Source organism: Mustela nivalis (assembly GCF_964662115.1).
Source record: "Mustela nivalis genome assembly, chromosome: 14".
NCBI lineage: Eukaryota > Metazoa > Chordata > Mammalia > Carnivora > Mustelidae > Mustela > Mustela nivalis.
In genome coordinates this window covers 18,223,377-18,245,672 of record NC_139033.1, presented here as the reverse complement: position 1 = coordinate 18,245,672, position 22,296 = coordinate 18,223,377, and positions in this window count along the sequence as shown.

The following is a 22,296-nucleotide window of genomic DNA, read 5'->3' as shown; positions in this document are numbered from 1 at the left end:
CAATTAAAAAAACGACCAATGACCTAAAGAGACGGCTCAGCAAAGTAGACAGGCTGATGGCAAGCAAGCGTCAGAACGATGAACCACGGTACGTGTCGGAGAAACGCAGAGTAAAACCACACGGCATCGCCACACCCCTGCAGACGGACCGAGGCTGCCCGGTCCAGAACGCTAGTCACGCCGGCTCGGGAGGGGACGCGGAGCATGGGCACTCTGGCTCAAGGCTGCGGGAATGCGAAACGGCATGACCATTCCACAGTTTGGGGCTTTCTCTCCTTTCTTATTTTTTTAAAGATTGACTCGTCCTCTGAGAGAGAAAGTGAGTTTGCGCACAGAAGCGGGGGGTGGGGGGCGGAGGGAGAGAGAGAATGTGCAGCAGACTCCCTGCTGAGTGCAGAGCCCGACCCGGGGCTCGATGCCACCATCCTGAGACCATGACCTGAGCTGCAATCGAGTCGGACCCTTACCCAACTCAGGCCCCAGATGCCCCCAGTTCGGTGGTTTCTTAAAAAACTCAACACAGTCTCACCGTAAGAGCCAGCAAGCTCCCTGGTATTTACCCAATGGGGCTGAAAACGTATGTCCACACGAAACCTGCACACAGATGTGTACGGCAGCTTTGCTCCTCAGCGCCAAATCTTAGAAGCCACAGAGATGCTCTTCCGTGAGTGAAAGGACACACTGTGGTCCATACGGAAAATGGAGTACTATTCAGTGATAAAAAGAAACGAGCTGGAGGGCATGTCGTTATGGTGGCTTAAGACATCCCTGTTTCTGTCCCCCCTCCAACAATGAAAATTTAAAACTATCAACAAAACTGACCAACAGCTGCTCGAACAAAAAAGAGCAGATACACATACAATCAAACGAAAGAGGAGACATTACAATCGGGAGTTCAGTCACAGAAAGGCTGTTAAGAGACTACTGGGAATAACTATAGGTCACAAAACTGGGTAACCTAGAAGTTACTAGGATGAGTTCCTAGAAACACACAACCTACCAAGGCTGAATCAAAAAGGGTTTAGAAAAGTGCAGACAGACCAACACCAAGTAGGGTCTGTCGGGCAGGGATCAAACACCTCTCAACACAGAGAAGCCCAGCACCCGGTGACTTCACAGGTGAATGCCACCAAACACGTAAGGAAGAATTAACACCAATCTTTCTCCCACTCTAACGAAATATTCCAGAGGAGGAAACACCCCAAACTCATCTTACGAGGCCGGCATTCCCCTGACCAAAGGCAGACAAGGAGAGGACAAGGACACTATGGACCGAGATTCCTGATCAACACGGACACAAAGCTTCTCAACAGAGTGTCCGCAGACTGACGCGGAAGCGCTAGTCGAAGGACCATCCGCCGTGACCAACTGTGATCTGCCGCTGCCACGTGGGCAGGGCTCCAACCACACACGTCGATAAACGGGATACAGCACGTTAGAAGACTGAAGACAAAAATCATCGCATCACGTTGACAGATGCGGGAACCAATTTGGCAGAAACCCAGTATCCTGTCATGGTATAAACCCTCTTAACAAACTGGGCACAGAACGTACCTCGACATCATAAAAGGAATAAAGGCGGCGCATGACAGGCCCAGAGCCAGGATCACAGCCACGGTGAAGGGTTAGAGCTTCCCCTCTGTGGCCAGGAACTAGACAAGCGTGCCCACTCTCCCCACTCCTCTTCGACACGACGCTGGAAGTCCTACCTGGAGCACTCCGGCAAGAAAAAGAAAGAAAAGGCATCCAAACTGGAGAAAAGAAATGAAACTGTCCGTACAGATGACAGGACCCTCTCCAAAGAGAATGTGAAGGCCTCCAACACCACCACCTGCGGGAACCAGTCAAGTTTCAAGACACAAAGCCCCACAAATCACTGCCTCTACACAGGACTAGTGAAATACCTGGAAAAAGAAAGAAAGAGAACTATTCCAATCACATTGGTTCCCAAACCAAGCAAATACTCGGAAATAAACGTAACCAAGGCGGAGAAAGATCTACACGATGAAAACTGTAAGACCTCGAAGGAAACTGAAGACACAAATGGAAAGACATTCCACGTTCCTGTTATCAGGAGAATTAATACTGGGGCCACACAACCCCACAGATTCAAGGCCATCCCCAGAAAATTTCAGCGTCGTTTTCCCACAGAAATGGAAAAAAACTCCTCAACTCCTATGGAACCACAGAAGACCCCCTCGAGCCAAAGCAATCCTGAGGAAAGACCGGAGCAGGAAACCTCCCTCGTCTCGACTTTGTGGTACAGTGCAGAGCTGAGGTCGCCGGCACAGCACGGCACTGACAGGAAGTCAAACACACTGACCACCGGCCGAGAGTGGAGAGCCCAGAAATACACCCTGGCGTACGCAGTCGACCGATATTTGATGAGGGCGCCAAGATTACTCAACGGGGGAAGGACGGTCTCTTCAACCAAGTGTTGGGAGAGCTGGACAGCCACATGGACAAGAATGAAACTGGACCCCTAGCTCACACCACTCACCCAACACCTTGGAGTTGATTCAGGACGCAGAAAGGCTGAAGCCAAGGAGCTCCGAGGGAACACAGTACAGCAGCTCCTGGACATTGGTCTTCGGGATGACGCTTTGGGTACGACACCAAAATCACAAGCAACGAAAGCAGAAATTAGTAAGTAGGTTACAACCAACTAAAAAGTTCTGCACATCAGAGGAAAATCAACAAAACGCAAAGACACTACAGAACGTGGAAAAGAAACTTACAAATCCTACACTCCATGGGAGTTCATCTATATAAAGAATCCCTACAACCTCACGCCAAAAAAAACTAATTTAAAAATGGGCAAAAGAAGTGAATAAACCTTTTTCCATAGAACAACGCAGATGGCCAGCAGGCAGGTGAAAACATGCTCAACGTCGGTCATCATCAGGGAAATGCAAATCAAAACCACAAGGAGACATCCCCTCACACCTGTTAGGACAGCCAACGTCAAAACCAGTGGGGACAGCGAGTGTGGACAGCGAGGACAGGGAGGAAAGGGACCCCGGTGCACCACTGCTGGGAGGTGACACTGCCACTGTCGCAGCGGAGAACAAACGGAGGGTCCTCGGCAAATTAACCACCGAACTTCCATATGGCTCAGCAATCCCAATTCTGGGCATAGTTCCAAAGGGAATGAAACAGGGTCTCGAAGAGCTACCTGCTCCCCCATGTTCATGAAGCATTACTCACAGTAGCCAAGACACAGAAACAACCTCGACATCTGTGGATGGATGACGGGTACAGAAAATGGGGTCTGTGTGCTACGGCTTATTATTTAGAGTCGAGAAAAAAAAGAGAATGCTGTCATTCTCAACAACATGGATGGACCCAGGGGGCATTACTGTAAATACAATAAGACAAAGACAAATACAGTATGACCTCACATGTGGAACTGGGGGAAAAAATAAAAAGAACAAAGAACTCGGACACAGAGTGAACGCAGACACAGAATGGTGGTTATCAAGGACTCGGACTGAGGACATGGGGAGAAGCTGGTCAAATGGACAACTTCCAGTTATAAGACAGACTCTGGGGATCTGATGGGAAGCCTAATTAGAGTTAATACTACATAATGAGGGGCGCCTGGGTGGCTCAGTGGGTTAAAGCCTCTGCCTTCGGCTCAGGTCATGATCCCAGGGTCCTGGGGTCGAGTCCCGCATCGGGCTCTCTGCTCAGCGGGGAGCCTGCTTCCCCCTCTCCTTCTCTGCCTACTTGTAATCTCTGTCTATCAAATAAATAAGTAAAATCTTTTTAAAAAATACCATATAAAGAATTTGCAAGGTGGGAGAGAGTGAATCGCACACGGTCCCCCCACAATAAATTACAGGGTATGTAATGCAAAAGCGAACACCACCATCAAGGTGTTTCAAATCAATATCCTGGACACCTTAAAACTCGCACAAGGTCGACTATAACTTGGTACAACCAGGAAAGGAACAGAGACGGGAGGAGTCCGAGGGGCGGACCACTCTGTGAGAGCAGCCACTCTGGAAAGACCTCCGCGTACATGGTTCCCACCACAGGACACTCTAGAACAGCCTGAGCCAAGAAGACGGTGAGAGGACCCGAGGCTGCCGGTGGTGAGGGAGGTGGGAGGGAAGGGTGACTAGCGGGGGCTTCCAGGGGAGTGACAGCACTCTGTGGGACCCGGTCGTGATGGGTCCCTTCGGTCACACAGTTGGTACCCGCGACCCACAGGATCTCCAACTCCAGGAGCGAACGAGCAGCAAACCATGGGCCGGGGGGTGGGGGGGCGGGTGGAGGTGATGACCTCTCCGTGTGGGTTCAGTGGTCACAAATGTCCCGTGTACAGGGGTGGTGCTGTCACAGGGGGGCTGTGACGGGGCAGGAAGGAGGTAAAAAGTCTCCGTACCTTCCTCTCAGTTTTGCTGGGGACCTAACACTACTCTAAAGCAAATAACAAACCATTTTGTTTTGATAGTTGTTCTAGCTGCTTCGTTCACCATCAGTTGTCACACGTATACACATACACGCTTCCTTGCACAAGTGGCCTGTGGTTACATACGTTGCTCCGGGACGGGCTCTGGGATGGGCTTGAGTTCACAACATCTAGATCAAGAACACCGTGCTCTAGGAGTGAGCCAGCTGGTAACCCCCCAAATACACGATTTTTAAAAATGACTCGATTTTACCTTGAGTTCAAGGAAGAGCCTTTTTCCTAATGGCTAGTGAGCACAGCAGCGTGCAAGGCTCTCAGACGTAAGCTCTCTCTCTCTCTCTCCTGGTTTAAAACAGACTTAACTCACGGCAGAGGCAGCCCTTCCCCGCACCGGCACCAGCCCTGCCCCGCAGACCACCTGCTCTCCCCAGATCCAGCCCCCAGGTTCCAAGCTCATGCAGGGAGGCCCAGGGGAGTGGCCAGTGGACAGGGCTCCCTGGGCTTCCTCCTTGCCCTTCGCCCACATGTGACCAAGAAAACGCTCTCAGTCCCAACAGCATCAGAAATAAAGTAGGAATAAATTTAACCGGAGATGAGAGCTGTGCATGATGGGAAAACTACAAGAACTTGATGAGAGAAACTGAAGAAAACCCAAATGGAAATGTGTCCCATGTTCATGGATGGGAGGAACTAATACTGTTAAAATGGCCACATGACACGAAACCACCTGCAGACTCAGTGTAACCCCTATCAAACCCCAATGGTATTTTTCACAGGAACAGAAAAAAACCATCCTGAAAGCGTACGCAGCCTCCTCTAAAGAACAACCCAAACAGAGAGACCCTGACAGAAGGGAATAAATGCAGAGGGACCGCGCTGCCTGATTTCAAACTACCCCACAAGAACACGGTGATGCAAGCAGTAACGGTGCTACCATAGACACAGACACAAAGACCAACGGAACGAAACAGAGGACCCTGAAGTAAACCCACACAGTGTGGTCAGCTGATATCTGACAAGGGAGCCAGAAACCCCTAACAGGGAAAGGACAGTCTCCTCTTCAACAAATGGTACTGGGATTACTCCACGCTATCTTGCAACACTAAACTCACAGAATCCAACTCGAAACAGTTAAGGGCTTAACCGTAAAGCCTGATGCCACAGGATTCCTAGAAGAAAACATCAGGAAGGAGACCCTCGATGTTGAAATCGGCAACGGCTTTTCGGACAGGACAAACACAAGCACAACGAGAGCAAAAAGCAGGGAGACACCAAACCAACCAGCTTCCGCACCGCACCACAGACATTAAAAGCAGAACTTAAGAAGGTAAAGGCAACCTATGGAATGAGAGAAAACATTTGCAAACCAGACGTGGGGTAAAGGATCAAAATAAAAAAACAAAGAACCTAACACTCTGCAATAAAGCAAAACATTTGATTAAAAAAACGAACAGAGGCACCAACAGACATTTCCCCAAATGGTCCCCAGGTCCATGAAAAGATCCTCAACGTTACGAATAATCAAGGAAATACTAATCAAAGTCAGGATGAGCTACACTTCACACCCACTACAATGCTGTCACCAAGACGACAAGGAACAAGTGCTGGGGACGGTGTGCGGAACCGGGAACCACGCGCTCTGCTGGCAGGATGTTCAATCCCTACAGAAAATACGGAGACTCCTTCAGAACAGAAAAACAGACCAACTAGAGGATCTGGAAGTCCCAGTTTCAGGTATATGACCAAAGAAATGAAAACGGGAGACTGAACAGAGATCTGTGTCCCCGTGCCTAATGCAGCATTCTTTACAGCAGTCAGGACCTGTCGGCCACTCAAGTGTTCGCTCACGAACGAGTGGGTAAGAGGACGGAGTGCGTATGCACGATGGAATATCATTTAGCCACGAGCAAGGAGGCCATCCTGCCATCTGTAAGGAAGGGATGGACCTCGAGGACATTATACTAAGTGAAATGAACTAGAGAAAGACAAATACTGTAAAATTTCACAGGTAGGATCCTAAGAAGTCAGACTTGTGAAAACAGCAAATGGCTGCCACTGTCTGGGGGTGGGGGAGTCGGGGAGTCGGGGAGTCGGGGAGACGATGTTTCAGGGTACAGACCAGCGACCAGTAGGTCAATGGGCTCTGGAGACTGGACACACAGACAGCGATTATAGGCAACGGTACTGTACCCTAAGTACCAAAATTGCTGAGAGACCGGACCTTAAAAGACGTCATTACGAGGTGTGACAGAGGTACTAATGCTACAATGGTGATCGCGTCACCATACATAAATGAACCCCATCAACGTGTTAAAACTTAACTGCTGCATGTCAGTTATATCGCAATTTTTTTTTTTAAACCCAAGACCTCCACAGACATACCTGGAAATCTGCGGAGTTCTAGGAGGTCAGGGCCGAAACACCCAGGGAATCGAGAAGACATCCTAGTTCAGTGTAGACATACCCACTAGGAAGACACACCATTTTTGGTAGACACACCTGAGCAATTTGTGAAAGAATCCAAGTCACTTTAGACGCATGTCAAGAACCGGGAAGACACCTAACAGTCACACGTATAAAATTAAGGAGACACTTCCAGTCAGCGGAGGGATGGCAGAGAAAACAGGATGACTCCACAGCAGCAAAGAGAAGCCCCTATTTTAGTGACATATCCCAGGTCCACGAACACACTCGTTAGGAAAGAGTGACACGTCCCAGGTCAGTTTGTATATACTGGGGGAATCCGAGAGACAAATCAGATCCAGGCAGACACCCATGAGGAATCACGGTGACATCACAGGTCATAATGGAAACACCTGAGAATTATGAATTCACGCTTGTCAGTGGGGACACAAGCAGGCTACAGGAGGCTGTGCCACATCAGACAAGACAGGCCTAGGAACTTCCAGAGACATTTAAGCTGAGGGCAGACACGGTTGGTGAATGAAGGAAACACTCCAGGTCAGGGTAAAACACCTGGGGATCAGAGATCCCGGGTCAGTGTAGACATAGCTCGTGAGTTAAGAGGATATCCAAGGTTACTGAAGACCCATCTGGGAAATGAGCAACACAGCCCAGGTCAGTGCACACAGAGCCGGGGAATCGGTGACACATTCTAGATCAGAGCAGGCACAGCTGATGATGAGGGAGACATCCCAGGTCAAAGACCCCCTTGGTTATTAGGGAGCCCTATAATTAGTGTAGAAGCAGCTGGGGAGTTAGAATTTCCAGGTTGGTAAAGACACACCTGGTTATCAGCGAGCCGTCCCACATCAAGCTCACACACGTGGGTACTTAGATGACCAGTGACTGCACAATTACGGAAACATGCCGGTCTGTGTGGGAAACCCGGGGAAATGGGGAAACATGCCACATCAAAGTACCCACTCTTGGGGTATTTGGGAGAAACACTAGGTCAGATTAGAGACACCTCAGGAATTCTGTAGACGTCCCAGGACAGTGTAGCTATACCTGGGGCTTGGGAGACCGTCAGACCAGAGTAAACACACCTGGGGAACTAGAGAGACTTTTCTAGCTCCGAGTGAACACACCGAGGTTATTAAGGTGGCTCTCCAGGCCAGTGTAGATAACACACAGGAAACGAGGGATAGGAGACCGTTTGTCATAGACGCTCCTGAGGAAGCAGATACATCCCAGGTCAGGTGGACATATCTCAGGAACAGGGAGATAACGATGTTCCTGGTAGACACACCTAAGCAGTTACAGGGAAATCCCAGGTAAGATTAGACACACCGGAGGAAATCCCGGTATATCCCCGAAGGAGGCAGACATGTCGGATCCGCGTATGCACATTAGTCTTGGATATATCCAACATTTGGGTAAATACAAGTGAGATTTATAAAAACAGCACAGACAAAAAAAAAAAAAAAGACATAACTTGGGAAATAGGCAGACATCTTGGTGTAATTTACACACGGCCGGAGGAAAGGAACACTGTACCTGTTAAATCTAAACACAGTTCGTGAAGTAGGGGGGGCGCCTCGGGTCTCGGTGCGCCCACCGGGGAAACAGACAAACCCAGGTCACCGCATCCACATGTAGCTCCTCACGAAAAATTCCCAAGTCTTAGGCTGGCTTCTTAGGTTGACTCCTGGGTACTTGGGAGACGTGCTCAGGTCAATGTGGACACACCTTAGCAATAATGAGACATTCCAGACCACATTCTCCATGCTGGGAAAACCAGGGAGTTATCTCTGGTCAAGGTAAGACACATCTAGGGAACTCAGGTGACATCCAATGAGTAAAGACACACCTGGGGCATTGCTGGGATTCCCAAAGTCATTGGAGAAACACCTGCGCGATTTAGGGAGACAACTCAGGTCAGTGTAGACTGGGAATTTAGGGCCACGATGCATTATCAGAGTACAGACATCAAGAGTAACGGAGACACCCCAACACAGTGTACACACGTCACTCGATCTGAGAAATACTGAGTCAGCGTATACAGACCCAGAGAATTACATGGAAACTATCAAAGGTGAGTATAATTAGGGAAGCATCCAAGTTCATCCTGGACGCACCTCAGATACTATGGAGAAGATGCAGTGTAGTAATGGCACAGCCGGGGAAGTAGGGAGACACTCCTATCAACGTAGACCAACCTAGGGAGTAGGGGAGAGCTACTGGGTCAGGGTAGAGACACCTGTGGTACCAGGGAGACATCCTAGGTAAGGACAGACACACGCAAGTCAGAGAATCAGCACAGACACCCCCAGGGAACTAGGACATCCCAGGTGTGGGAAAACGTGCAAAATAAGGTGACAGCAGAGGTCACTGTACATATGCTCACGGAATGAGGAAGCAGTCCGGTGTGAGAGCAAACACTACAGGTTTTAGACACCACAAGAGTAGACCTGTCTGGGTTCTCACATGGAGCCACCTCAAGTCATTGTAGATGACACGAGAGCGGACACACCCTGGAATCCGAGAGACAGAGCAGATCAGTGCAGACACATCTGGGGAAACAGGAAGACTCCCAAATCTGTGTAGAAACACAGGACTGCAGCACCTGGGTGGCTCCGTTGGTCAGGGGTCCGACTCTTGATTTCGGCTCTGGTCACGATCTCAGGGTCATGAGATCGAGCCCCAGGTTGGGCTCTAGGTCCCGTAGGGAATCTGCTTAGGACTGTCTCTCCCCTTCTCCCTCTGCCCCTCCCCTCGAACACATACTCTCTCTCAAATACATAAATCTTTAAAAAACGTTTGAAAGAAACACAGGCAAAACCATGGAGCAATTCAAGCATAAAGACCCCTTGATATCTAATTCTACAGGGAATACCAGCCGGAGCAGACACACCTGGAGGACGAGGCTGCTAGCAGAACCACCAAAGCCAGCATAGAGACACCCGGGCCGTTATGGGGACAAACCGCACCAGGTGAGACGTACCGGGAAGTTACAGAGACACCTCCCTTCGCTGTAGGCGTACCTCGGGAATCAGGAAGGCCTCCTCGTCATCGTGGACACATCGAGGGAGGTACCGAGACCTTCCAAGTCAGCAAAGAAACACAGGGTGAACTATGGGAACATCCAAAGACTAGGAAGACCCCTTGGGAACTATCAGGTCAGAGCTGGCACACCTGGAGAGTTAGGGCAAAGGCTGGTCGGTGTAGAAACACCCGGGCTCTAGAGAGACGCAATCAGGGCAGACACACCCGGGGCATTCAGGAAACCCCCTAGGCTGCAGAAGGTACAACAGGAACTTTGGGAGACCCCTTGGTTATTCCAGACTCATCGTGAATATTTAGGAGGCATAAGAGGTCGCAAGAGTTGCACCAGGTGGATCAAACCTACAGGTAGTGTGGAGATGCCCGGGGAGCCGGGGAGCCGTCCCAGGTCAGGGCTGACACCGATGGGAACCTGGGAGAACACTCTAGGTATTTCTGGGCCCAGCACGGGTGCTAGAGAGACCGCCCAGGATGAGACAGGCAAACCCGGGTAAGGGAACAGACGCCCCGCGCCGGTCCAGGCACAGCTGCTGCAGCAAGGAGATACCAGAGGTGAGGGTGTACAAGTGCTGATTCAGGACTCAACCCAGCTCGGTGCAGACACAGCTGGGGAATTGGTTAGTGTATACATATCCAGGAAATGAGGGAGGCAGACCAAGTCAGCGTTGACACATCTGGGGAATTAGACCTCCTGGGTCAGCATAGACTCCCCTTCTGTGCAAGCAGACACCCTAGATAGCAGACACACACCTGGGGAGCTCAGGCAGACGACGGCGTAGACACACCTGCGATGTTAGGGACAAATCTCAAACCCACACAGACACGACTTGGGAATTAGGAATGCATCCCAAATCACTACAATTTAGAGAAATGTTGAGATAACCCAGGACCATGTTGACACAGCTGGGAATTGGGGAGATATTCCAGATAATGCGGACACACCTGGGGAATTAGGGAGGCATCCCAAGGCCATACCGACACACAGCGGAGACCTCTCAGGTCTGTGGGAGCACACCTGGGGCGCTGGGCCTAACAGTCTCTAGCTCACACACCTGGGATGTTCACGGTGCATCCTAGGTCTGTGTAGACACACCTGCAGTACCACGGACGGACCCCAGGTCAGAAGACACGTGGGGAGGCTGGGGAGGGAGACACGGAAGGAAGGAGGAGGACAGGGGGCAGGCCAGGGAAGAAGGCCACAGGGAGCTCGTGTTCTGCGGGGACAGCGTTTCCATCTGCAGGAAGAGGACAGTCCTGGAGCAGGATGGCTGCGGCTGCGCAACACTCGAACAGCCTTCAGAACGCCGCCACAGCGTGCACTTAAGACGGCTTGTTGTATACATCTTACGGAAGGAGTTAGAAGGAAGGACAGGGCAGCGCGTGGTTTCTCAGCCACGCTGTGTTCACACTGACCAGGCCACGGCCCCGGCACGGTCGGGGCGGCTGTGAGATGAAGTAAACGACACACCAAAGGCATGCCTGAGACGGGGGTTCTTGGCTGCACGGCCACGTGCTCAGGGGACGCGCCAGGCCGCTCCTTCCTGTGCGCCCAGGAAGGACGGGGGAGGGGGGTGAGGCTGCGGGCACGTGACACTGGGTCCACCCCGCGCGTCCGTCCCCCAGGTCCTCGGATACACCCTTTCCGGCGGCCGCTTCCCCAAACCTCCCCGGCGGGCCCCTTCCACCCCAGGTCCTGCTGCAGGGGGAGGTCTGCGCCCCCGCCCTTCCCGGCGGCACGCCCTCGCTGACGCCCCCGCCCCGGCAACAGGAGGCCCAGCCCACGCGCGCGGTGGCGCTCCCCGCTCCGAACGAGGCCTCCCGAAGCCCCTGGGCAGGTCAGCGAGACGCGCTCTCGGTTCGCCAGAGTCCGCTTCCTTGTCCCAGTCTGGGGATCCCAGGTTCCCCGGCGGCCAACCGCGCTGTGTGCGCGACCCAGGAGCGCCCCGAGTCCGCGCCCCCGCGCAGCCACAGAAGGACGCCTCCTCCCCAAACCACTTTGGGCTTTTCGAGGGGACACAGTGCGGATTACGCTCCCGACGCGGTAGACATGCGCTGCTCAACACGGCTTCGCCGTCTGCCTTCTCCTTTCCAGCCTCTCCCGCCACGGAACAGAGGCCGGATGTGTCCACCCAACGCGGCTTCGGGGGGTGACGGAGTCGACTCCCCCCACTTCCCCACCAAGCTGGCGCCTGCAGTACCCGCCCACCCGCCCGCGCACGGAAGGGCTGGGACCCCCGCGTTCGCCGGCTGGAGGGCAGACGGCGCCACCAGTAACTGCCCTGCGCGGCCAGGGCCCCGCTGCCCCTCTCAGGACACTGTCCTGGGACGGCCCCTGTCGTCCCCCGCACGGGACCAGCCCACGGTGCACCCAGGGGTCCCCGCCCCACCCCCGCTCACCCGGTGCGCGCCTGACTCCGGGGACGCCCCAGCAGCAGAAGCCCGCAGAGGCCACCGCGCAGGGCCGGCGCCAGCCTCCGAAGAGGAAGCCCTTGGCGCTGGGGCCGCGGAGACGCAGGACACGCCGGCAGTGCGCTCCCAATGGCCGGGCCGGCGCGCGCACCGACGCCCACGGGCCACGACGCCCACGTGCCGGCGTGCTCCTCCCACCGACCGCCCCGTCCTGCCGACGCCCCCACGACCGGCGCGCCCTCCTCTGACGTCCGCCACGTGCCGGCGTGCTTCTCGTGCCAGCGTGCTCCTCGTGCCGACGTCCCCGACGTGCCGGCGTCCCCACGTCCTGGCGTGCCCCCCGACTGACGTCCCCGCGAGCCAACGTCCCCCTCCGGCGACGCCCACCCGTACTGGCTTCCCCCGCCTACTGACGTCCCCCACGTGCGAGCGTCTCCCTCGTGCCGGCGTCCCTCACCGACCGGCGTTCCCCACGTGCCAACCACCCCACGTCCCGGCGTCTCACGCCTACCGACGTCCCCCACGTACCAGGCGCCCCTCCCACTGACGACCCTCACGTACCGGCATGCCCCTCCCGTGGACGTCGCCCACGTGCCAGTCGCCCCTCCCACTGACGTCCCTCACGTACGGCATGCCCCTCCCGTGGACGTCGCCCACATGCCAGTCGCCCCTCCCACTGACGTCCCCCACGTACGAGCGTCTCCCTCGTGCCGGCGTCTCCCTCATGCCGACATCCCTCACCTGCCGGCGTTCCCCACGTGCCAACCACCCCACGTCCCGGCGTCTCACGCCTACCGACGTCCCCCACGTACCAGGCGCCCCTCCCACTGACGTCCCTCACGTACCGGCACGCCCCTCCCGTGGACGTCTCCCACGTACCAGGCGCCCCTCCCACTGACGTCCCTCACGTACGGCATGCCCCTCCCGTGGACGTCTCCCACGTACCAGCGTTCCTGTCCCACTGACGTCTCCCTCGTACCAGCGTGCCCCTCCCACTGATAGCCCGCACGTCCAGCGTACCCCATTGCTGACGTCCCCCACGTCCCGACGTGCCCCTCCCACTGACGTCCCCTTGTGCCGACGCCCCCACGTACCAGCGTCACGCACGTACTCGCGTCTCCCTTGAGCCAACCACCCCAAGTACCTGCTTACGCTTAACCTCCCCCACAGACGCGCGCCCCACATGTACCAGAGGCTCCTCCCGCTGACGTCTCCGATGTGCGGCGTCCGTGTACCGGGTCCCCCACATGCCAGCGCGCCCCTCCTCCTGACGTCCGCCCCGGACCGCGTGCCCCTTCTGCTGCGGTCCCCCGCGTGCCGGCCTTTAGCTCTCGCCCACCCTTGCCCGACGCCGGCGTTGCACAACAGAGAGACCGAGCAGCGTCCGGCCCGGAGCGTCTACCGCTTTGCGCACGTGTGGACGCTGCACCCAGAGCCCGTGCCGGACAAGACGAGAGAGCAGGAGAGAGCCCAGATGGCTGTGGCCCCTGGGGTGCCCCGACCCAGGACCCCCTCTGCACTGCTGCCAGCGCTCCCTGTCCCCTCTGCGGGCAGGAAGGGACGGCCCCACAGGCAGCCTGTGCCCCCTAAACCCGTGGAAATTCCTTGCATGCCACCCGCCGTGTCACCCCGGCTTTCCCGAACTCGACCCCGGACTCCCCGCACTGCGGGAAGCTTCCTGCCCCCCGCCCCCCATCGCGGCAAGGTAGATGGCGCCTGACTCTCCGTTTGCGGGGTAACTGGGTCACACAGGGGCTCAGCTCCCTCCTGTGTAGACAGGATCGGGGACGGGCCTGAGCCTCATTTGGGTTCAAGGAGCACACGTTGTGCCAGGCGCCTGCAGCACCTGCCCGGTCTCATTTCGGGGAGTAGGTTATGGTCACCCCCAACCTGCAGGCCCCAGTCACCCCTCCAGGGAAGACAGATTAAGCAGAGAGAAACTGGGGAAGCTAACAGTCATGCCGCCAACACGCGTAGAAACCCCGGGGCACAGGGAGCCTCCCCTGCAGCGGCTAAGAGGTGAAGCAGAGGCCTCTGCTCAGGGAGAGGGCAGGCATGTGGGGCCCGGGGGAGGGCGAGTCACCCCAGAAGGAAGACTAGGCAGTGGGGTGGCCACGGGAGGAGCTCTGTCCATGGCTCCTCTCTGTCGAGGAGCGGTTCTCCTTATAAGAACACTGCCAGGGGGCACCTGCGTGACTCAGTGCGTTAAGCCTCTGCCTTTGGCTCACGTCGTGATCTCAGGGTCCTGGGATCGAGCCCCGCATCGGGCTCTCTGCTCAGCGGGGAGCCAGCTTCCTCCTCTCTCTCTGCCTGCGTCTCTGCCTACTTGTGATCTCTTTGTCAAATAACTAAAATCTTAAAAAAAAAAAAAAAGAACACTGCCGGGACCGAGGACCATCAGGCTCCTGGTGCAGGACGTGTGTCCAGGCAGATGAGGGGAGCGCAGGGACAGCCTCTCTCGGGTCTGCAGCTTCCATGTGCCCGCAGCTTCTGCAACCCACGTCTAAAGCCCTTCATGCTGTCATTCTTCTGTGATGGAAGTCTGTCTGAGTTGGGACACAGGTAGAACCGAGACCTGGAACTGATACCAGTGAAACTGCTCTGAGTCCAGGAAGGACGCCCACCCTGGACAGTTCTGGGGCGCAGGAGATGCCTGCTGACCAGCGGCTAAGCACGAGCTGGGCCCTGGGAGGAGAATGGGGCTCTGCGGAGGAACCTTCCAGCAGCTCCCGCTGAATGGGCGTCCTACCAGGATGCTTCTCGGGAATCCAGGACCCTGATGCCAAGTCAGAGATAGGCCTCTGGCTGCAAGTCCTGTCCTGGATCCGCAGGTTGCACATCATGGCCCGGACCGGCACAGCTCAGGTCCCATCCTGATCCGCGTGTCATTGCTGTCCCTTCCCGGACCCGCACAGCTTAGTTTCTGTCCTGGATCTGCACATCATTCCATGTCCTGTCCCGGACCCGCAGGGCGCAGGTCCTCCTGCAGCCCGGCCTTCGTCCACAGTCCCGAGCTGTGGCTCCTCGTCCTGAGACCCTCACTCTCCTGAGTCCTGGGCGTCCACCCAAACGCAGGGAGCCCTGGCAGGAGGCCGCACATGCACCCTAGCCAGGCCCGCGCCCACTCACACAGGGTCCAGAGCCTCCAGGGAGCGTTACACCCTTGTCTGATCCCCCTGTTCGCCAGCACAGCCTTTCCCTGTGAACCCTCAGCTCGGCGACCTGTGGAGGCCCTGCTGGGACAAGCTGTGGGGCCCTCGGACTTGCAGGCCTGGACTCCCAGGGGCCCTGACCTCAGGCCACAGCCGCCTCACCGCCCGACACAGTCCACCTGTGACTCCCTAGGATGGCGGATGGGACAGGACAGTGCACGCCACTGAACACCGCCGACCTGTGCAAGCAGCCAGCAGCGAGTCGCTTCTGTGTGGCTCACGCTCAGTCCACAGTGAAAGCACCTGTCTGATGGCCTCCCTCCCAGGGGTGTCCCAGACCCCGTTTCCCCCTGGGGCTGAGCCACTCAGTCCCTCTGTACAGGCTTCTCCCTAGGTGGGGTCCCAACCAGGGGTCCAGGGACCTGGGGGCCTCGTGGTCCCCCTGTGAGCCCAGGGGGTCCTGGCAGCCTGAGGAGCCAGAAGCTACACTGTTTCCTTGTCAGAGTATCAGGTTGGGGTCTCAGCTTCTCAGAGAGCTCCTGGTTTCCCAGGACAGCAGCTCAGACTGCAGAGAGCGCGAGTGGGAAGAGCCAGAGCCAGGTCCTCTGCCCTGGGACTGGCCAGCATCCAGCCCTCTCTGAACCAAGGCCCAGGGGCTGCTGGACCAGGCCAATCAGAGCTCTGAGTGCTGGGACTCGTGTGATTGGCTGAGAGTGTGCATGTGACTCACGTCCATCCAATCACAGCCCAGGAGCTGTGTGGGCGGTCCCAGACCAAGCCCCTTTTCTGAGGGATCTGAGTTCAGCATGGGGGTGGGGGCAGCCGAGGAGAGGAGGTGTGGTTATGTCAAGTAATACAGGTGCTGTCCTATAAACTAGCACAGGGTCCGTCGTTATGTAAACTAGTACAGGGAATGTCGTTATATAAACTAGCACAGGGTCTGTTATATTAACTAGTACAGGGGCTGTTGTTATATTAACTAGTACAGGGTCCATCATTGTATTAAGTAGCTCAGGGGCTGCCATTACATAAACTAGTACAGGGCTGTCGTTATATAAACGGGCTGCCTTGTATAAACCAATACAGGGACTGTAGTTACCTTAACTACTACAGGGGCTGTGGTTACCTAAACTAGTACAGGGGCTGTGGTTACCTAAACTAGTACAGGGGCTGTCGTTAAACCAGTTCTGCAGCCGTCTTCAGGGAGGAGCTGGCCTTATATTAACCAATACGAAGAAGACGAAGCCTCAAGATGGACAGAAAAAGAGGGTCGTGATTGTGCTTTTTGAAGCCTGGATCCAACTTCTCCTGATTTTGTTCATTCTGCTCAGTTAGAGGAGTCCGTCAGTCTCCTACTGAGCCTAGTTGGCGTCGGGTTTTCTGTCTCTTGCACCTGGAGGGGCCTGGAATGAGACATTCCAAAGTTATCCAGGCACCACCTCTGTGCCTCCCTGTGTTTTACCCCCAGCCCCCTGGCTGGGCCAGCTCACGGTCCAGAGGAAAGCACGGTGCGGGGAGCAGACCTAGGATCTGCGGCTTCGGGAGCACGGCCAGGGTGACCACATGTCCTCACAGGGAGATGCCCGGCATTCAGCAGCCCTGGAATCGGTCCTGAGCCGAGCTCAGCTTTGAGATCAGTGAGCTCAAACCATCTTGCTGACTGCACGAAAGAGAGACCATGCCAGGCAGGCTCCCACTGAAACGCGCTGGGGTAAATCCCGTGTCTTGCTCTGCAGCAGAAGCGCCCTTCCTATGTAAAGAGCACAGGTGGGAGGGAATGGGGCCGAAGACACTGCTGGCCCTGCGCAGGGGGCGCTGGTAGACTGGGTCACAGGCGGCCTGGGCAGGGAGAACTGTCCCCAGCAAACACACTCGCTCTGCTGCAGGGACTGTCTGGGAAGACTGGCTGAGACTCTGTAGACCTGGAGCACACGCACTCCAGACTCCATCAGAGCAATCAGTACTCCCTTCAGAACACCCTACACGCTTCCCCGAGAATCACGGCCACCTGCCATGAATCCGGCGTTTCTCCCAGCTTTTACCCTGAAACCAAACTCCTCTGCCCCCCTCGCCAGTTCCCAGCCACGCTTCTCCAGCAGGACACAGGACCAAGCCCCGCGGCGTTGGGAGGAGCAGCCAGGCTGAGCCTCTGCTCCGAGGGGTAGGTCTGTCCGCTATGCAAACAGGTGATGGGTGTCCAGGGCCTGAGGGTGGCTCGTGTCCAGACGTCTAGCCTGGCTAGAGGAGTGGGGTCATGGAACGAGGGCCACTGTGCATTGACACTCCCAAGAAGCCGCCCTTCTGGAGTCCTAGCGTCGAGGCGTTTCTGGAGGAGGCGCACGTGGTTTCCAATGGACACGGAAGCAGTCCCACGCGCCCTTTTCTTCTTTCATGTAACACAGTCATTGACGAACCACTAGGAGCTCAGTGCCCCGCTGGGCCATAGTCTCTGCAAAAGAGAGGCTCTGTGACCACTCGCCCAACCTCTTCCTCGCTCTGTGACAGCAGAACAGGGGAAAGATGCTTTTCTCACCAAGGACGGGGTAGAAGGTGACCAACAGGGCAGGGATTACCCATCAGGGTCTTGTCCCCTGTAGCATCTACATGAGACTTTATTGTCCACCCAACCTGTCATTCCATAGATGTTTTTGAGCACCCACTGTATACCAGGCCCTGGGCTAGTTCAGTCCTGGATCACACTGTGGCCCAGTAGAGACTCATGGAAGTAGACTGAGTTGTCAGAACTCCCATTTTCAGACGAAACAAACACAATTCCAAATGCCAGGGGCCAAGGGGCGTTTGTCGTCAAGGACCAGGAGGAAGGGCTCTGAGCTGGTTGTTCTCTGCGCCCCTGCTGCTCTGCTTCTCCGCCGCCCGCTCTGCTCTGTGCAGGGCGGCTGGGCCCAACTCTGCCTGAAAGCGGCTCCTCCGCTCCTGGTCGGCTTCAGCCAGGTGGGGGAGTTGGCAGGAGCCTGGAGGGCGGGAGGAGAGGGAGGCTGGGGCATTCCTGCTTCTGCTCTGCTGGCCTGGGGCTCTGACAGAGGCCGCATTCCTCTAAGGTCCCAGGCCCTGCCCTCGGCCGCTCTCCCCAGGCTACAGCTGTTCCTGGCCCCCAGAAATCCTGCTTCCTCCCTTGTCATTCAGACAAGCCCAGGAGAAAGACTTCTCACTCCTGCGAGAACCAGGGGTGCTTTGTGATCCTGTGGGTCCCCTGCACTTGCCTGCATGTCTGAGGACAGCTCTAGACTCTTCAGTCATGCATGCCGGGAGGGTCATCTGGTCCCACCTGGGTCCCACCGAGGTTGGGTGGGCTAGCTCACGACCGGCGGCAGACGGACACGAGCATCATGGGGAAGCAGACACCAGACAACAGAACACCATCGTGTCCCCTTCAGTCCCTGCTGACTTTATTCCCTGCCGTGCTGGACCAGCTCCTCCGGGGGGCAGCAGCTGGAGCCTGGGCACACCCGCCCTCAGGTGGGACAGCTTCCAGTCTGTGTCTGCTGAAGGTGGGCTTCTGCGCCTTCCAGAACCAGAATCATCTCCTTTGTTTCCTATTGCTGACCTGACCAATTACCACCGTGTCCGTGGCTCTGACACGGATTTGTCTCGCAGCTGCACACGGGAGACGTGGGACATGGGGTTCATTGGGCAAAAACCGCTGTCTCTCCTGGCCGCCTTTCTTTCCGAGGCTCTGGGGCAGGATCTCTGCCTTGTTCATTCACGCTGTTGGCAGAACTCCTGTGGTTGTAGGACTGCTTCCCTGTTTCCTTCGGGCTGTCAGCCTGGGGCCCTTCCCCCCGGAGCGGCCGTGTGAGTGTCTTGGCTCAGGGCCCCCTGCTCCGACTTCAGAGCCTCTCTCGGCTGCACATCTGCCTCCTCCTCCCGCCTGGTCTCTGGCCAGCTGGGCAGGGTCCTCCCAGTTTCAGGACCCACGGACTACACTGGCCCCACACACGTAATCCGGAGCAGCCCCTCCCCCTTCTCAAGATCTGACCCTTCGCCCCATCAGCAGAGCGCCTCTCGCCAGGAGCTGACACAGTCGCATGCTCTGCACCAGCGCGTCGACGTCCTCAGCAGGTCATTCTGCTGCCACAGCACCACGGATGTGGATCAAGGCTCTGCACCCTGGGTCCCTGGGATGTTGTGCGGTGATTTGCAGACATGCTTGTCCACCCCTGTCCTCTGACCTAGGGCTGCAGCCTTTGCAAGGTCGAGAGCAGCCTCATGTTTCCAAAGGTGCATTCAAGTGACTTCGGGACACGCGCGGGCAGGTGGTTACTGGGCAAGGCGGGTGGGGGGAGACAGGGGTGAGGGGCTGCATGCCCCATAAAGGGGTGTCCCCAGCCCAGCACCAGCCACGGCTATTGTGTGGGATGGCCCAGAGCTGCCCAGGTCCTCACCGCACAAGAATGTCCAGAACTCCGAACTGCCCTCGGAGCGTCTCCATTCGTGGGCACTGGCCGCTGGGCTACACCGCTGGGGTGTTGGCCGGGCCAAGTCCTGCCCAGCCACTGGCCCTGCTTCAGTCGCTGCCCAGGAGATGCTGTGTCTGGAGAGCAGCCAAGTGCCTCGCAGGCTGCCAGGGACCTCCCCAAGATCAGATCCGAAGTGGCCCACTTCTGTCACTTCCCCAGAGGCTGTGCCCTGCCCCCCGCATAGCTGAACACACCAGCCCACCCTCCTCCCTCCTCCCACAGCCCGTGGTGGTCCTCAGCCCCCATGTGCACCCTGGGGCCCTGCGGGGCCCAGTCCCCTCTCCACAGGGGACGATGCCCAGAGCGCACAGAATGATCCCTGGGCTAGAAGCGTGCACCCGTGACCCTACAGCTACACGGGGGAGTCAGCAGGTGCAGACCAGCCACAGACAGCCCCTTCCAGGAGGAACCTTCCATGAAGTCATGTGAGGCTGATGGGAGGCGTCCCACGAGATTACATCTGGGAGTGCGCGAACCTTTTACCAGAGTAGAGCAGAGATCATTGGAAGCAGTTCGAACTCCCCGCTGCTGACCGAGGGTAAAAGGGCAGTTCTCTGACCTCAGAGGCCGACCTCACAAGACCCTGGGGGCCTCTGGAGGCCGGGGCTGCAGCCATTCTGGAGACATCCATGGCCCTTTGCGCTAGGCCCCAAGGAAGCGAGCAGACAGTGACAAAAGGCCTCACGGGCGTGGCCCCGATTCTGGGAGGTTTCCCTGTGGAATCCACGTCTCTGTGGCGGAGCTGCCTGTGTGCTCAGCCCACAGCTGTCGCCTTCGTCTCTGGCGCCCTGCGGCTCACTGACACATCCTGTGGCTCTCAGCCACACCCCTGACCCGGCTCTGCCGGCCCTGCCACCCGTGTCCCCTCCCACGACGCTCCTCTTCCCTCCACCAACCCAGGTCCCCCCACCCCTGCTCCTCCCCCCGCCCGACCACGTTTCCTGGGCTGCTCACTGGCATCTCCCAATCACACCCCACATCCTGCCTTCCAGGGGCACAACCGTGCCATGGCGCACAGCTGGTAGGAGCAGCGGCAGGGGGGCTGATGCGTCTCTGTCACTCGAGGCAGAAGAGGGATGGAGAGGCCTCCAGGACCCACCATCACTGCTGAGCCCACCCTCCCCGGCAGCCCATCCGCCTGCCTGCAAATGCTCTCTGCCGACTGCTTTTCTCTGGGGGCTGCTCTGGTGGGCAGGAGATGGACAGGGGAGCACACCCGGGCTGGGACACCGGCTACTCCCAGTGTGCTTGAGGACCTGCAGCCCGACCTGCCCTGGAGCCTGTCACCGATGCAGAGTCCTGGGCCCCGGCCCAGGCCTGGGAGTCAGCACCTGCCGTGACACCAGTCCCAGGCCACGCTGGCCCCTAAGGGGCTCGGGGCTGAGCCACCACGGGGGGTGGCTGCTGTCCTCACTCAGCCCAGCGTGCAGGGGCTGGACATGCCCGGGCTGCCCGGGCCTGGGTGAGAGGCGGCTGTGAGCCACTGGAAACCACAATCCACGGGAGCCTAGACCAGACACAGTGACTTCTCTCTCACAAGATGTAGTCCAGGCTGGTCTGGCAGTTCACAGGGATCAGGGAAGGAGCCTACTCTACCTCATTTCTAGGGATTTCTCCATATCAGGTTCCTCCTATGTCCAGGAGGGCTGCGTGAGCTCCAGCGCCCACATCTCCATTCCAGCTGCCGGGGACAGGCAGCCGCCGTGCATAGCTACCCCATGTGCCCGATCTTCTCCGGCCACCACAAGCTTGGGGGGCAGTTTCACACAAACCAGGGTGGCTGCAGCCCGCGTCCTGGGATGAGCACTGGGAAGGCAAAGGAAATCTCCCGGCAGAGCCAGGCAGGAGCCTTCCGGGGGCCCCGTGCTCCCCACCCCCACATGGACAGAGCCCGCCCTGCGTCCATCTAGAAGACCCCCCAGGAGAGAAGACGGTCCACTCGCGGAGGAGCCATCTCTTGGAACCCAGGAGATCTGTGAAACCAGGAGAACACGGGGACCGAGCTGTTTGTGATGTGACAAACACAGCTTGTTAGCCTGGCAGAAGCAGAAGGGACTCGCGAATGCCCAATTACGTGAGCAGGCTCCCCGGCAGGAAGGGTCAGGCCACTCTCTCATTTATCTGGACAGACTCCATTAGGCCCATTAATCTTCTTGATTCACTCTCCTGTAAGGACGCTGGTGGGGAGGAATAGTCCCCACGTCGGCGGGGGAGGCAGGAGGGCGGCAGGCGGCGTCACCCCAGGACTGGCCCTCACAGCCCCACCCCTCAGTCCCAAACAAGCAGCAGCAGGCACATGGGCCCCTCCCATCATCCAGGGACACCACAGGTCCCCTGGTATGAACAACAGAGAACTCTCTGTGGTCCAAGGGAA